This window comes from Anoplophora glabripennis, unplaced genomic scaffold (genome assembly GCF_000390285.2).
Source record: "Anoplophora glabripennis isolate ALB-LARVAE unplaced genomic scaffold, Agla_2.0 scaffold93, whole genome shotgun sequence".
Classification (NCBI taxonomy): Eukaryota; Metazoa; Arthropoda; class Insecta; order Coleoptera; family Cerambycidae; genus Anoplophora; species Anoplophora glabripennis.
The window spans coordinates 831,028-850,188 of NW_019416235.1; the positions used below are offsets into that span (position 1 = coordinate 831,028).

Sequence of the window (19,161 nt, forward strand, 5' to 3'; positions counted from 1 at the left end):
CGAGCAATATTTACAACGCGTAAAAAAGTGGTAACAGTTACTTAAGATTTTTTTTACCCCGCACACAGGGCGTTTAAGTGCGGTCGTATGGGTGCAACGAAGCAACTGTTTCAAAGAAAATTTTTTGATATAGCAGAAATAATAGAGTTGCTTATTTGTGGCGTAGTTTTGATTTTTTCTGTTCATTGGATATTTGGTCACCTGTGAAATAATTAAACAAACGCTGTGAAATAATTGAACAAACGCTGTGAAATAATTAAACAAACGTTGTGAAAAAACGCTGTGAAGTAATTTAAAAAACGCAGTGAAATAGTTTACATTCAAACAACCATTAAAACAAACGCTGTGAAATAATTAAACAAACGTTGTGAAATAATTAAACAAACGCTTGTGAAATTTAATTATTGGCTCCTTTAATGTCGAACTGATACAAGGCACGTATTTACGGTGGTAAAAAGGCGTTAATCTGAAATTGATGTGCATGTTGCTCGTTCATTGAACATGATGCTGTGAAATAATTTACATTTTAAAAACATTAAAACAAACGCTGTGAAATAATTAAATTAACGCTGTGAAATAATTTTCATTCAAACAAACATTAAAAACATTAAAACAAACGCTGTGAAATAATTAAACATGCGCTGTGAAATAATTAAACAAACGCTTGTGAAATTTAATTGTTGACTGCTTTAATGTCGAACTGATACAAGGCACTTTTACGGTGTTATAAAGGCGTTAATCTGAAATTGACGCGCATGTTTCTCTTTTATTGAAATTTTTTTGAACAATCATGATGAGAAATTGTCCTGTATTTTTCTGCCATCGTTATCTCGTCAATCCTTGAAAGCAAACGGATTTACAGCCTTTGGGTTGCTTTAAAATTAAACTCGGCCATAATTAATTAGTGTTCTATAATTTAGAAAACATATTCCGTGTATTAGTCATGCGTTAACAAACGTGGCGATATGATTTTATTGGTACTGTTAATAATTAAGTTTAATTATTAATACGGCAAATTATCTGGGAAGGTAATGGTTTGATTATTTCAATAAAATCGATACATTTAATCAAATATAAATGGACGGCAATTTGTAATATCCTGCCAGTTTTTCATTCCTCGCAGTATTCTTCAGTGACCAGGACAATAAAATGAGTTCAGTTGTAATCGTTGTATGAGAAATGACCAGAATTTATTCTTTTATGCTCCCAATGCCGTAAGTACCACATTTTTCATCAAACTTGAGTGTGTTATCGAATTATATTTGGTGAGTTCGATTCAACAGTTAAAACTCGAACTCCAGTTTGTCGCGGAAAAAACTTGAAGCGAAACAATTTTGTGAAGTTTTATATTGTTCATTGTTTTTTCTTTAAACTACCTTACGTCTTTACTTCTATTACGCTTTGTCCATACACTATGTATCTGTGGCACTGTTTGTACATTCCCTTTTGCTTAAACTATTTACCGTTTATTGTTTATAATCTTGTAAAAACACAAAAACCACATTTATTTTATTTTTTTTATACATATATTTAAAGGAGAAACTATTATTTGCTTATCATACAAAATATTACATTTTCATTCTAGTCTTTGGTCATTTTATAAAGTCACTTTTATTTACTTACATTTTCAAGTTATCAGAATATTCTTGAGGGGTATAAGTTACCGTTGTTACACTTGCGCATCACATAGCGTACTTGCTAGCTGAGTCATTGAACTGAACTCACTACAAAACAAATGGGAATGTCAACTGCACTCACTTGACGAGTGGCTCTGTGGTATGTCTTAATCTATAGACTGACTGTTATAGAATCGTCCACAGGCGTAACATTGGGGGTTAAAGTGCGAAAATATATAATTAAATTAAATAATCTTTTAAGAGAAGTTTTAATTGTTTATTGAAATATTGATTTTGTGAATGTTTTATTCAGAGACTAAATTATTGTAGATTAAACTCTAACAGAGTTGCCAACCACCTTCTCAACATTAATTAGCTCGATTGTATGGTAGACTGCATTAAAATCAGTGTGAGTGAAAGCAATAAAGGTACAGAGTGAATCCATTGAGTGAAATTATTGAGTACATTTTCACTCAATATTGAGCATTTTAATAATAATATTTGAACTAAAACTGAGTAGTTTACTCAGATACCTACTTACGTATCTGTAACGTACATATAGGTTATGGCAATTTCTTCGTCCGATCAGTAAACCAATCCCTTTAATAGAGACCAAAAAACATTGTCTCTAAAACCCTTTGGAAATTTTCATAGTATAAAATTACTCAATAATAGTTAAATTTAAATCATATAGAAAAAGTTAACCCTTAATTGATTTTACGTACTAAGAATAAAGTCAAAAGTCACTCACTTCATAGTTAGCAGAAACTCAGATTTGAGTAAAATTCACTCACTTCTGTTGCAATAGTTTCACTCATAAAATTTGTATTGTACTCATACTAATAGAGTGAAAATTGTGCTCATTCGGCTGTGGACAGAAATTGATATTATCATTGAGTAAAGTTTAGTGAATTTGAGTGATTTTTTTACAGAGTAATTACACTGTAAAAAAATAAGTGAAATTTCACTTATATTGCACTCAATTATGGAATGAGGGGGAGACTCAATATTAAGTGAAAATGTACTCGACAATTCGACAACAAACTCAGCGGATTCACTCACAATCAGTACAATACAATGTGTTTACTCACACGAATTATTTACAGAGTAGCATCAACGTCGTGTCTGTATACTGTCGGTTTATTTTAGTAACTTTCGTCATATTATGTGTTTTTGTTAGACTTCGTGTATTACAAACGGTGTAAGATAATTTGCGTTTCTACACTTACCAGTGACCCAATAAGTAGATACGAGAATGTAATACAATAGGTTCGAATGTATGGATTCCAAAACAAAAGCTTAATTATCTTGAAATACAAGCTTGCCCTGTACAGGTGTCACTGCGAGACCATAAATTATTTGTTTAACTACGAAACAATAATCCGCTTCATAATTCTTATTAATAAAATAGTTTGATTGCTGGAGTATCCCGATCCGCAGGTATTAAAGTGGCGTTTCTGTTGGCATTACCGCTATAAATACAATGCCTTTGCTATGTATACATATATATTCCGATGTTGCATTAATCCTAAGTTTGCACAAAGGGCGCCTATAAATTATTTGGGACAACATTAAAAGTACGGGGATATGGTGCGGATTGATCGCGATTATGCGCGATACATGTCGGACAATTGACGAAATTCTCGTAAATGTATCTATTCCTGTACATTATACACGGTGAATGTTAAATTTGTGCCTATATTTTAAATAGCGAAAAAATGAAGAATGAAATGTAAAATTTTAAATTAATATTCACGATTTATAGAAAACTTGTTGAGAACCACTGACCTCACTATAGAATTCTATGATATGTAGCTAAACTTTAACAGTGGAAACTAGAGGTCAAAATGGACTGTTTGGAACTAATTTACCTAGATACCCAAATGTACCCTTAAGGAGCTACAGCCAATTAAAAATGTTTATTAAATCCAGTTAAAAGTTTTAATAGTTTAGGAATTAGTTACGTTAGCTTTGTAGCGTTTTATTTTAACCAACGCACGATGCGACGTCCGGTAGAAGTAATAATGAACTTGGTGTTAAATATTGCACTGTATAATTTTCGTGATCTTGGTATATTGGTTGACATCAGTTTATGGAGAGTGTTATCAAAAAGCTGCCATTGCTTCGCGACTGTATGCCGAATTAATTTGAATGTTAATTTTTTGTCGTATCGAAATTAAAACTCCAGTTTAAAAATCGCCCTGTATATTTCTGTGTGTGGGTTTTTTTAGAAAATTTCTGCAAAGCACATCGCGAAAAAATTAGGAATGAAAAGTCAAATTTGACATTAATATTCACGATTTATAGAAATCTTGTTGAGAACCGCTGACCTCACTATAAAATTCTATAATATGTAGCTAAACTTTAACAGTGGAAACTAGAGGTCAAAATGGACTGTTTGGAACTAATTTACCTAGATACCAAAATGTACCCTTAAGGAGCTATAGCTCCTTAAAAATGTTTATTAAATCCAGTTAAAGTTTTAATAGTCTTTACAATTACTTATACTAATAGCTGAAAGTTCAACACAAAATTTAGAAATTAGTTATGTTATCATTGTAGCGTTTTATTTTAACCAACGCACGATGCGACGTCCGGTAGAGGTAATAATGAACTTGGTGTTAAATATTGCACTGTATAATTTTCGTGATCTTGGTATATTGGTTGACATCAGTTTATGGAGAGTGTTATCAAAAAGCTGTCATTGCTTCGCGACTGTATGCCGAATTAATTTGAATGTTAATTTTTTGTCGTATCGAAATTAAAACTCCAGTTTAAAAATCGCCCTGTATATTTCTGTGTTTTTAGAAAATAATTTCTGCAATGCTCATCGCGAAAAAATTAAGAATGAAAAGTCAAATTTTACATTAATATTCACGATTTATAGAAAACTTGTTGAGAACCGCTGACCTCACTATAGAATTCTATAATATGTAGCTAAACTTTAACAGTGGAAACTAGAGGTCAAAATGGACTGTTTGGAACTAATTTACCTAGATACCCAAATGTACCCTTAAGGAGCTATAGCCCCTTAAAAATGTTTATTAAATCCAGTTAAAGTTTTAATAGTCTTTACAATTCCTTATACCAATAGCTGGAAGTCCAACAAAAAATTTAGGAATTAGTTACGTTAGCATTGTGGCGTTTTCCTTTAACCTACGCATGATGCGACGTCCGGTAGAAGTAATAATGAACTGGGTGTTAAATATTGCACTGTATAATTTTCATGATCTTGGTATATTGGTTGGCATTAGTTTATGGAGAGTGTTATCAAAATGCTGCCATTGCATCGCGACTGTAAGACGAATTTATTTGAATGTTAATTGTTTGTAGTATCAAAATTCCAGTTTAAAAATCGAGCTGTATATTTCTGTGTGTGAGGTTTTATAGAAAATTTCTTCAACGCACATCGTTTACATAAAAAAATATGTGCGAATTTTAAATAGACAGGTACAATACAGTCGACTTAATTCTGCCAGTGTGAGAAATTACAAAAATTATTCATAAAATTCCATGTCAACAATTTATTAAAATGGTTTTTCCTGTTAGAGTAATTGCAGGTGCGTGACTGCTTTAAAATGGGGTTCGTACTGGAAAAAATAATATATTGAAAATAATAGCTATTGCCACGTAAACGCGCTGCATGTAGGGTGAGTAATTAAAATACAACGCCACGTATTAATATATGAAAATTTAAATATGTCTTCGCTAATTGCTGACAGGGACTGTTATTTGTTATAATGCAAAATCGGTCTATTCAGTCTTACTGATATATTAAAGCACAAAATAATAAAATACGAAACTGTAAATATGTCATTACAACTTTTTCTGACTGTTGTGTTCATAATTACGGATTTTTTTTAGCTAATGTGTCGCTTACATAATTTTTTAGTACCCGAGCGTCTTTCTTTGTGTTTTAAACTAAAATGACGCCGTTTTTTATTTCGTGTGTGGTGGCCTCTAGACGTTTTTTGTTTCGTGTGTGGTAGACTTAAGACGATCACACGGTACAATTGTACACGACATCCGACTTTACCTTTTGCGTTCGTCCTCGGGCGATTCCGTATTCATTCCTTTCTGATAGTTTATCCACACGTTTTGGTGCAATTTGTAATTTACAATAAATGGTTCGCTCTGTGCGATGTGTGAGAAGATAAGGCCGACAGAAACGTTCCGTCTGTAGAAAACTACCGGGCCGGCGAGATGTAAGCCAACATCTTATTTGCGGGGTTTCCAGCTGAATATTCGGCCAATGAAACCTGACGAACACAAGTTTTCGTTGATATTCAACTATTAAGCACTGAAAAACATCTTGAATCAAGAATACATTATTTGCATATGCATGATGTGCCACTTAATATTCCCACTGGTGTTTCCTTAGAAACTAAAAGACGTATTTTAAATCCCTGTTAATCATAGGCGGAGTATGTAATGGATTTAATTTGGCATGTGGCATAAATATCTTATATTGACGGTCAGAAAAGAGATTGAGAGAAAGGTCGTATTTGATCTAATAAGGATAATAAAAAGCGAAACTTAAAAACTTGTTGGTTCTTGTTCACCTTTAATACACAGACAAAATATTTGTATTTAATTTAATATATCTCCCTTACTGTTACTTCTCTGCGTGGTTTTGTTGTGCACCTACTCTTGCTATATATGTGTGCTTTTCTTTTTATCTATTTTTGCTCAAGATTGTCTTGATATCAAAGTAATAACACTAATACTCCGAATACCGACTGAAAACATCAGTTTTTTAGTCTAACAATATTGTTCACAACTTTGGTAGTTATTTAGTAGTATTTTCACTATATTTCATTAGTATTTGTTAATCATGATGATCAATTATTTTTATTTTTAGTTTGTTAATTAATTTAGATATTTTAAATTTTTAAATGCATCTTTCTCAATCTCACTTACATATTTCTGTCGGTCTATACTTAATGTGAGTTTTTATAGAACATCTTTATAATTATTGTCATATTGGAGAGTAATTAATCAATAATTGTCAACAGGTTCAAAACTAAGTAAACATACACTTAATAATTTAACTCGGTGGATTCACTCAGCACTTATAATGTGTTCACTCACACTAACTATTTACAGTGATGAGTTTTTTTAGAATGTCTTTGTAGTAATCGTTATACTGGAATTTATTTTTTTTTTGGTTCAAATATTGTCACAAACGAGTAAAATTGTCAAAATATTCAACACTAATACACGTATACTCAATAATTTAATTCAGTGAATTCAGTCAGCACTTTTAATGTGTTCACTCACACCAATTATTTACAGTGTACTAAATGTGAGTTTTTAGAATGTCTTTACAATCGTTATCATACTGGAGCGTAATTAATCAATTTTTGGTTCAAATATTATAATAAACGAGTAAAATAGATTCATTCAGCACTTTTAATGTTCGTTCATACGAATTATTTACACTGTACTAAATATGTGTTTTTAGAGTGTCTAATTAAAACAATTTTTGTTCAATTATTGTCATAAACTACTACTTAGTAAAAACACTTAATAATTTAACTCACTAGTTTCACTCAGCACTTTTAACGTGTTCACTCACCAATTATTTACAGTGTACTAAACGTGAGTTTTTCGAATGTCCTTACAATCGTTATCATACTGGAGCCTAATCAGTTTTTGGTTCAAATATTGTTATAAATGAATAAAATGGATTCAGCACTTTGAATGTGTTCATTACTAATTATTTACACTGTACTAAATATTTGTGTAGAGTGTCTAATTATTCAGTTTTAGGTTCAAATATTGCCATAGACGAGTAAACTTGTCAAAATGCTCAACACTAAGTGAGCGTATACTCAATAGTTCTTAACTCAGTGGTTTCACTCAGCACTTTTAACGTGTTCACTCACACCAATTATTTACAGCGTACTAAACGTGAGTTTTTCGAATGTCTTTACAATCGTTATCATACTGAAGTGTAATTAATCAGTGTTTGGTTGAAATATTGTTATAAACGAGTAAAATAGATTCATTCACCACTTTTAATGCGTTCGTTCGCACTAATTATTTACACTGTACTAAATATGTGTTTTTTAGAGTGTCTAATTAAAACAATTTTTGTTCAATTATTGTAATAGACTAGTACTTGGTAAAAGCATACTCATTAATTTAACTCTGTGGTTTCACTCAGCACTTTTAACGTGTTCACTCACACCTATTATTTACAGTGTACTAAATGTGAGTTTTTCAAATGTCTATACAATCGTTATCATACTGGAGTGTAATCAGTTTTTGGTTCATATATTGTTATAAACAAATAAATTGGATTCAGCACTTTGAATGTGTTCACTCTCACTAATTATTTACACTAAATATTTGTGTAGTGTCTAATTATTCAGTTTTAGATTCAAATATTGCAATAAACGAGTAAAATTGTCAAAATGCTCAACACTAAGTGAACATATACTGGCTGTTTTTTTAACTCAGTGGTTACACTCAGCACTTTTAACGTGTTCACTCACACTAATTATTTACAGTGTACTAAATGTGAGTTTTTAAAATGTCTTTACAATCGTTATCATACTGGAGCGTAATAAATCAGTTTTTGGTTCAAATATTGTATAAACGAGTAAAATAGATTTGTTCAGTACTCGTAATGTGTTCGTTCACACTGTACTAAATATGTGTTTTTTAGAGTGTCTAATTAAAACAATTTTTGTTCAATTATTGTCATAAACGCGTAAACTTGTCAAGATGCTCAACACTAAGTGAACGTATACTCAATAGTTTAAAGTGGTGTCACTCAGCACTTTTAATGTGTTCACTCACACGAATTTTTTACAGTGTAGAGTTTACTAAGTTAAATCGTCTCATTTTAATGTCAAGCAGCTTTTCCATGTACATGGAATATTGAAATACCCTGTATTACAGCGGAAGAACCGGAATTTAATAAACTGACTTGAAATATATATGTGTCACTGATTATTGACTTTCTCTTAATTTATCATTGTATATTAAAGGTCGACGAAGTTTGATGGTAAATTAATGAAAATTGTAATGAAGGTATTAATTAGCAATCAATAAATCCTTGAAATTCACAATAGAACTAGGAACCTTTACAATTTGTGTAATGCGGTTGACAAGTGAAATATTTTGGTGTTGGGATATATAATTTTGTTTGAATATTAAAAAATAAAAAATGATTCTCGCATTAAAATAGTAAATGAGTACAATTAAATAAATTTGAATTATAAAACTGAACTTTTGTTCTAGTTTATAATAATTATATATAATAAAATTGGTTTGACAGCTGTTTTCTGATTACGCAAAGCTAATATACAATATACAACTTAATCCAGATACCGCATTGTCTCGCTAATTTGATGAAAATCACACCAGGCCAGCCAGTTGAGGTTAAAATTGAAAATGCAAGTATAACTCGTTTAACTGGAAGTAACACCATTGACATATTTCGCGGAGCAATTTGAATGTTGCAATTTCTAGGGAAAGATTTTTATTTCTCCCCGAGAGGCATCTAAATTGACAAAAAATATGTGCGCAATACGTCCTCGAATTATTCGTGTGAATTTCTTCCTAGAAATATACAAGGGGCACTGTATACATCATGTCCTTAAATTTACTTAATTTTCCGGTGTTGTGAAGCTGGATTTTCTTTTACATATCAAAGGTAGCAGCATTTGCCGTGCAATAATTTAAATTCTAGGACGTTTACTTACGCCGGCAATGCTTTTCCTCCGAAAGGAATCTCTCCGTTTCCTTCTGGGAATCATTACTATCCGCGAGGAGGAGCCTATACCTTGCAAGAAACACAAAAGTTCTGGCTTTTACCTCAGGAATTGTTGCCAAAAGAAAATATTAAGACCAAGTGAGCTAGTGAGCGTAACAGAAATATAAAACGTTCTGAATAACAACGCGATGCATCTGCAACGTTTTGCCCGCATTCATCGAAAGTTAGCATATCAACAGGTTTATTACTGTCATACATATGTGCCATTTTATAATCGGAAAAAATACCGAAAATCCTTTGTCTTGGAATATAGGATATTAAACATACAATGTGTCGATAAAGAAAAGATTTGTTTTTTTCACAAAATGGCACTGATTTCTTAAAAAATCTATATCAAGTGTAACCTTCTATTTAGGTGTACTTTTAAATGTTGACATTTGGTAAAATGCAAAATAAATAACAAGTTAGTATTTAAAAAAAATTCATTCAGTATGACAGAAGCACCCAATTAAATAAAAAATCCATCAATAAATGACTGTAAACAACTGCCCTTGAAATATTCAAATTAGGTGTCACTTGAGTTTGACCCTCATTTTGGTCAATGTTAACTTTGAAAATATTAAATGGAAAACCCAATTTTTTATGGCAGCAATCAATAGAGCATTTTTCTTTGAATAATTTGACAAAAATATTTGAAGCAAAATTTGTAGAAAAATTGTAAAGTCAAATCCAAAGAACCCACTATCTGAATTGTGCTTGAAACATTTTGAAATTGGTTCTTGTCGAGTTATTCAAAGAAAAATAAGTTTAACTTCTAAATGACCTGTAAGGTCATACAAGAAATATTTTCTGACCCCATATTCAAATGTAAAATTATATTGATTGTAGGTATAAAAAATGGGTATAGATAAATTAAATATTTTCAAGTTGACTTTGGTTGTCTTTTTGGAAAACCCTGAATCGCGTTACCTTAAAATTCTCCCTGAGCTTAGTGCATCCTATACTTATATTCTGGTACATTAGTGAATAGAATAACATCAAACCTCACCGTTAAGTGATTGGTTTTAAAATTACTTAAAGAAAGTTTTTCCGATAGACGTTTACTATTTAATGTATGAATCGGAATATCTAAATAAAGTTTTTGTAAATTCTAATAAATAGTTCGCCAACTTATTTCAAGGAGAGTTAATGGATATCATGTTTAGGAATTTTAGGTAAACCATACCCGTGTTGCTGAAAATTAATATTGTGTAGTTTCCTTCAATAAACTGAATTAGCTATTTTTGCACAGGGGCGGATCCAGGGATGGAAAAAAATGTGAAGGCTCCTTGGCTGCGGGCGCCACTGGTTGTGAGAAAATCACGAGTGATGTTTCATTAATTTTCCAATTACAGGTGGTCCTTCCTCAAAGCTTATGAAATAACTTTTTCAGGGGAAGTAATATATTATGCATAAAAGAGTGTAATATTAGAGGTCAATTAAAAACGGCGGGATGAACAATTATGGACTGACGAACGTCCACTTGTTCTCACGTAAATTTTTATTTCCCGTTTTTATTGTATTTATCTAGACGATGAAGGCATTCCCCATTTCCAGTTGCATGCCTCGGCCGACCGAAATTATAAAGGCTCGAATGGGCTTCAGTGTTTCAGGAGTTTTTAATTCATTAAAATCCGCATTAATACCGTTGCGCACGATGTCCACATTTCCATAATCAGTGGCTTACACAAATATTTGTTCCGCAATTGAGGAGGGTCATATTCGTTACCGCTGCTGCCTACTTTTCATTCTGCCGCAGACTCAGAAGCGGCCAACCGCGAGCGTTTCAAAGAAAAAATCATATTTCTTGTCCAATCGATTCGAAAAATGCTATACAGTGTGAAGTTTTCCTTTTAATTGACGTTTAAATAATTAATTTTAAGAAATCCTCGATATAAAAGAATTACATCCCTTAAGGCCAATCCTCATTCGTAGCTGTACATTTCTCAACACAGATGGAGTTCTATGAGTGATGTGTGAAGTTGATGGTGTTGTGATAGTAGCTACTTATCTAATTAGATAAAGTTAGCGATAATTTTTGCAAAATGGCACAAATCGACAACAAACGTTAGCAGAACGCTGCAAAGGCATCGCGACGTCATGCGCGGAGATTGGTTGATCTTAGTCTCAGAACAGTTACAAGAACATTCAAGATAATATGCATGTTATAAGCAGAGAAAATAAATTTTATAAATTATTGACAATGAACCTCACCGAATTTCTGACAAATTACACACCAGTTGAACGTTTTTATAAAATATCGGAAACATCACGCAACTCTTAAGATGATTATTACAACTTAAAGTGCTTGTAGTTTTATAAACGTTACATCAGTAATATCCAACAGTTATTAAAAAGATTTACATAATGTTTCTTGTCTCCTTAATAAAAAACCTTCTAACTTTTGATTGTTGCCAAAGGTTTTATAACTATATTATATACAGGTGTTATCATATAGGTTCTTAACAGTGACAACCAACAAATCTTTCTAAAAGAACTGCCAAAATGTTTTATAACAATTTTATAACTATCCTGAAGTCACCAAAGGAAGTCATCGCGATTTTATAAAACTTTATAAAGTTTTATAACAGTATCATAATAAATTTCAATAAGATGCTTTATAAATTTTCAAAACCTCAAAAGTGGCGAACTTTAAAGTAATAATAATCACCGAGAAAACAGTAATAAATTCTACCGTTTAAGACCTATAAAGGTTTTATAATTGTTAAGAACAATTGTTCGCGACTGTCTTATTGGTTTTATATTTTCGAATAAATAAACTTTTTAATGAATGTTTTGGAAAACAATAACTCTGCGGGCTAAAGATTAGCGGGTCGCTCTCTGTCAGCAATGTTTTGTGCCAGTAGACATTGGATTAGCATCATTTGTAGGGATCGTTATCAGTAGACTTATTGTAAGACTCATTCTAGTCAAGGATTTGTTTGTGGTTGTTTGAAAAAACACGTCTAAGAAAATGGGAATACAATATTTTATAGGTGTATTACGTGTGTTATTTTCATCTAGGATTTACAACATTTACATATTCTTAACCCGAGGAACCGACTGAAATTTTAACGACACCCAAACCCCATCTCTTATCGGTATATACTTGAAACCAAGCATGCCTTGAAATTAGGGCAATTTCATTAATGACGACTAGGATAAGCGCAGTCTTATTCAAATATAAATTTATTCTAGTGATGGTTGATCGCGGCACATTTCAGTTATGTGACATTATTTTGCTCCAAGAAAACGAGGTTTTGTACTTTTTCAGTCACTTAATGTACAGGGAGTAACAAAAATAATGGGGGGGTAATTATTTAGTATATTTCAAATCCTTACTGAACTTTTCGTACTCGCTTGTCTGTCATTCTTTGAAATAAGGTTACTAAGTATCGCAAACTTACTTCTAGGGGCAGCGAATAGATTAAAGGGTATATCGGGTTATACATAAAGTATTTTCAACAGTTGTAGATACGAAATTCGGAATTTTTTATTTAATTACATCCTGTATATCATATTTTTTCTGAATTTCGCCGGGGTTGCTGCGCCATTAAAAAAGGCACTACCCTTTCCTTAACGTATTTTTTCTTCGCACCGTAATAAATAATGCGGTGACATTTTCTGCTTTCCTTATTTATTTGTAGTGGTGTAACGTAAGTTTTTTAACAGTCTCTTCTCTAGTTTCTTTCTACTCCGTGTTGACCGTATATATTCCTCAGCTACACAAGCAACGACGGTAAAATATGGCTTTATGGTTTGACTAAAGTAAACAGAAACAACTCGCATAGCTGTAATATATTGCAGTGACATTGTTCTAACTGATAATAAGTTGTTTGCGTATCCGCAGAAGAGCATCTGTTCGTATCGGCGATATGTTTTTGAAAAATGTGCTTTCGAATTTACACCAAACGCAGTAAAAGAGAGACAGTATAAATGACTGGTTTATAACGACCCCCTATTGCACCAAAATGTTTAAAAAATGGGAAGTAACTTCCTTAAGTGTGTTTAAGATTTAACATAGCGTGAATAAAGCAATGTATTTTTCCCTAGCGTGGTATAAAAGACGTTCTAATGTCAACAGATCAAACCTGTTGAATAAAAGACGGATTGTAAGTTATTCATGTACACTAAGACCGTTTTTAAACCGCGTGTACTACTCATGCTAGGGGATAAACAATCATCGCCATAAACTCGGTTCATCAGTAGAAACGTTTCGATAAAAAAGTTCTTTGTTCGATGCTCGATGATACTGTCACTTAAGACCCAATAACTCTGTTTCTATTCGTCCAAATGTCACGAAATTTTGACAGTACATCGGTGTAGGACCTACCTTTCCGACTCGTGTAATTGCCAATAGATGGCCTTACTAGAAATACCTATTTTTGAAAAGTCCTATTCGCTTTGGATACGCACCTTGTAGTACATAAAAAGAACCGCCGCAGCCTTTTCGAGAGCGTTATTAATTATTTTTACATTTATGTCACATTAATGTGATGGACAGTGAAAATATATTCAGCTATTATTCACTCTGCGATATTTCATTGTACCAACTATTAATCTTTGTGCTACAACAGTTATAGTTGATAATTATTCTACAGCCACGTGATGTTAAATATTCCTGTTGCGATTTCACCTTATTTGTCACATGAGATTTATGAATGATTCCAAGGTTATAAAGTTTTATAGTACTGCGCGCAAAATACTAGCTTTACGCGAGCTGTTATGATGGAACAAAATTCATTTTTTTTTCTAGTTTGTTTTTTTTTTTGAAATTTTTGGAGGGGCGTAACTTTTCAAGGGAGAGTTTTTTCAAAAAATTTTATACCAAAGACCCATATTAATTTTCATCAGAGAATCGCTCTCTACATTTTTTCGGTGTTATTTATATACACCCTGTATATATTACACTTATCGATAGTATCTATTTGTTTTAAAATAATATAGCTTTGCTGATTTATGCTGCGATAGAGCATTAATCACTACATATTATAAAACAAAGTCCTCCGCCGCGTCTGTCTGTCTGTCTGTCTGTTCGCGATAAACTCAAAAACTACTGCACCGGTTTTTTCCCTTTACACCATGCAAATTAAATGAATACCTTAGGAGATATAGCAAAATCAAAATAATGCACAACGAAATTAATTTCGTGTCGCCGTGATTCGACCGGGCCGCGCGAGCGCCCCGTGACCCCGCGCCCCGCGTCCGAGTCGGGGGCGTCCGAAAGTTTATGTAGTGAATCAATGTATGGTGGAATTGTGTATCTTATATATGCCTACAGAAAAGTCCGCGATGGCACATGTCTATATGTTAAAGATAACATACTACCTATATCCATTTTAATACTTTAAAAAATTGGCAATTATAAAGCGGTAATGTAAAAGCTATTTACACAAATACGGTATTAATCCTTATCATTTTAAATAAGTTACAGGCTTTAAGCATTCCATGTACATTATTTTACTCTTTTACACCATATAATTTAAATGAATATCTTAGGAGTAATCGCAAAAAAAATACGGACGCGAGAATAAAATTCAAGCGCCTCGCTTCGCTTCATGCGATCGCCGACCCTCCCCCCGCACCGTCTTGCCTACTGTTTAGCTAATAAGCCGAACGATAACGCGCGCGTGATCCTTTAATTAACTGACTTGGAGCGAATGGAGGTGACAACTAACGACTGTGTTTTCTTTCTGGGTGTTGTTGGAAAGTTATAATTGCGTTCTATATTTTAAGGTCACATTTTTGTTTTGTATTTGTTGTCTTTAGGTAGTCGGAACATACATAGATACTTGCAAACATACTTGTATTTCATTGAGTTTTAATAATTTGTTTGTTTTTTTTTATTGTGAATCATTTAAAACTTCATAGTCGCATTTTTGTTTCGTGTTTGTTTTCTTTAGGTAGTTAGATACCTAACTACTTACTTATTAATTAAAATTGATAGTCCTGAACATAGGTACTTTAATTTAATTCGTTTTGTTTTCACATTGTTGGTAGTTACCCATATTGTTTTAAATTTAAAGGTTTTGCATTTTTAGTTTTGAGTTGGTTTGTTGTCTTTAGGTATATAGATATATCGTGAATTATTTTAAAATTAATATTAGGGTCGCATTAGATGAAAGATGATTGATTTTTTTGTTTGTTACGATTTAACTCAAAAACTACTCAACCATTTTTACCGAAAGCTACATCTCATCGGAGTAACATAGGCTATTTTATATTTGCCCGTGCGAAGCCGGGGCGGGTTGCTAGTAAATGCATAAAATAAATCATTTCTTACGGATGCCATACTGGGTATTTTTATTATATGACCTAATTTATATGATCAGTGTTTGTAATATTGTATGTGGATGAATAACAAGTAACTGTAGACAAAACTAAAGATGGGAACAAATAATAAAACAGCAGTTCTTAGGACAAACGCCTAATAAAACAAAACATGTTGCTCCACGAAAGTCATTTCAATCACAAGATACGGATTAAGTTCCACCTTTTTCTGCAACAAAATGAAACGTTGGTAACTTTATCTTATATACTAGACACAGTTAAATTTTTGTGAAAAAATAAATACGTTCTCATCGACTTTGGAGCAATATTCACCTTTCTGCTTCTAGCAAAGGATCGATGCGTAGGGCTTTAGAGTTTTAATTATCACAGTAATTTTAGGTAACTTTACGTTTAAGGTTGAGCAAAAAAACAGGTGGCTTATTTCAACGTTATGTGTTCTCGCGTTCTAATGTATTAGTGACCGTTCGATTGGAGTTGGAAGAAGTTTTTCTGTTAATTGTTTCAGTTAGTATATTTCAGGTTTCCAGACAATTGGAGGCAAAAACAAACTCTCAAAATTAATACCATTTCGCTTACACATAGTAAGGAATGAAAAAATTTTAAATATTTTTCGGAAAAAAGAAAAGCCTCATTAAACGTTTTTAATTAACGCCCAGTAGTTTCATCTTTTAATAAATTTCCTAATTCAATAATCAAAACCGTTAAAATTATAAAGCTTAAAACTTATTGAGAACGTCTGGAATCGTTCCCGAGTTACATACTGCATAAAAATAGGACATGGTGATAACTTATGGAAACGCTGATGAAAAGTGCGATTAATTGCACATCTTTATGTACAAGCATTCTCAAATACACGGACATTTGTAAACAGAGGCAGCGCTATCGGTGGAGTCAGTGGTTCCAAAACATTTTTTAACGTATCAACGTAATATTCTATTTGCAAAAAATATTTTTTGCGCCTCGATTTATTTGTTCTCCTCGAAGTTTGTATACACCCTGTATGCTTGGTTAAAAAAATTCTTCGAAACAATTGAATGCAGCCCGATTAAGTTCTAATCTAAATGTGCAGCCATTAGCACTTTCAAACAAATCATTACAAAGATATGCACACGATCGAATCTGCATTCTTCTTCGTTATCTTTTTAAAATAAACAATTGGTGACTATACAGGTGACGTAATTTAAATTTACATGGAAGGGGTGCGCATATATATTAGATCTTCCATATTTGCACGTTTTTTGATATAAAAGATTTAGTTTGAAGCGTTGAACGTACGCCATGTCTTCAAAAATCCCAGACACTGTCATTGAAAATATGCAGTTTGATATGACTGATTTTAACATCGACATACCGTTTATGGATAGTGAGAATGGTGTTATATCCGATGAAGATATCGCTAGATTCATCAGAGAAGCCATTTTGAAATCAAGTGAAAGTGAAATTTGTTCTCTTGAGATGTCCGCTGTGCCTGTATCTTCAGGTGTTGATGCAACTGTGAATCAGGAAGTTCATGGTGACACTGTGGGAGACAATGGAACTGCTCCAGTTGAACCTCCAACGATTTGTACTACCCAAAATCAAGATGCACTGGAGTCAAATGCTAATGAAGCTCGCTCAGATGTTACTCTTGGGCATGTTTTAAATAATGTGAAAGATATCGTCGGTCAAACCTTCTGCAGATGCTCCGTCACAACACTGATGAGTCTTGTTTCCATTTTAAGTGGCTTGACCATTGCAGCCGTCCTTATTGGTATTGAGTGGAGAAAGCACGTATCCCATTTGTAACTATTTTCAAGCAGGTATTGTTCTTCATATGTTTTAAATAAAAGACAAATGTAACGTTTTAATTTTGTGTATCTAATAAAGGTATTTACGAGTAAGTCCTCTTTATTCATTAATTTAGTTCACTGCAGTTACTTTGTAAAAATAATCAGTTAGAAGATATTGATTTTCACTTAACTAATTATTTAGAATCAATTTAGAATCTGAGTAAACGATCGATTGCGAGGGGTAGCGATGCAAATCATATTAAAGAATTTATAGTCCAGGCGGTACTTGTTTCGGGTTGGGTAAAACGCATATGATCGGAGATTTTTGCTTTAACGGCTTCTAAATAACATCAGAAATGATAATATTTCTATGCAAATAAACAAAAATGTGGGCTTAATTGTTATTGCAAAAAAGTATAAAAAAAATAGCAAAAAAATTCATTTTTCTCTTGGATTTCGCGTCGACAACTTAGCAATTATTCGTTTTAGACAAAAATGAAAGAGGAAAAAAGTTTTGTAATTAAATTTTGATCAAGATAGAGTTAGTTGCAATTCGAAAAAATAATTATTGTTGTTGCAAAAATCGGAAAAATCATTTAAAAAATTGCAAAAAATGCTAGTTTATTTGTAAATTTTTTTCAGTCACTTGAATAATACCTAGGATCTTCATACTTTTTCCAATTAAACTTCTTAGTGCATATAATCATCAGACCAAATTTCATCCAATTCGGTTCGATAGTTTTTACATAATAATTGTTTAATTTTTTTTATTTTTTTTAAATTAAAGAAATTTCAAAATCAAATTTCTAAAAATCTAAAGCCTTTGAATACTTCAAAATTTCACCACAAAAAGAAGACCTCTCAAGCTTTAAAATGCTTTTTGAAAAATTCAAATCGAACGATTAGGTGAGCCGTGGTAATTGTTTAAACATTTTCGCAATTTTCACGCTTATAAACAATTGCAATAATTTAATGTTTTTTTAAATTTTTTTTTATTTTAAAATATGGTTTGAAAGTACTCGGAAAGGCGAGTATTTAAAAAAAACCTGATGATCCGCCCATTATTTTCGGAGTTATAGCCCGTTAAAGTTAACCCTTATTTACAGCAAAACTATAAGGGATGTTTTTTGAACCAATAGATTTGTTATTCCGAGTACTTTCCAGATATAAATTTTCAAAATTTGCAATCACGGGCGTCCCATTTAAAATGTCACTCAAAGATATTGAAGACCGCGTGAAATCAATGAAGCATCAGTGGTGGGGGGAGCAAACACACTGCTACTCCGATCTGAATTCTCCAGTTCAAAATTGCGACACTCGAAAAAATTTCACTTATCTCAGCGTCTAATGGACCAATTTCGATGATTTTTTTTTAAAGCAACTAAAAAATTCAATTACCTATCATATTTTCAACTACATTTTATTATTAATTATTGGACTTTTGACATGCCGATAATCAGTTACTTTAAAAAATGATTAATTTATTATGTTTATTTATTTACTGTTAATTTTCACGACCAAAATTTTTGCATGTTGCACCATGTTGTTGGTATTAATTAAGTATCCGAAAGATTCTTATACTTTTTTTATAAATAAAAAATAAATTTTAGATAAATCTTATTTTAAAAGTAAACGAAAAAATTAAAATTATAATTATTCACAATTTATGTGAGTAATAATTTTTGAAAGAGAAATTTATCGTACAACTAAAAATTAATAC

The 19,161-nt window shown here is 32.1% G+C and overlaps 1 protein-coding gene across 1 annotated transcript in view; it reads right to left on the reverse strand.

Moving 5' to 3' along the window:
• LOC108903628 (nucleolysin TIAR-like) overlaps positions 1 to 19,161 on the reverse strand; it is a 205,211-nt gene that overhangs the window by 175,871 nt on the left and 10,179 nt on the right. The window lies entirely within an intron of this gene.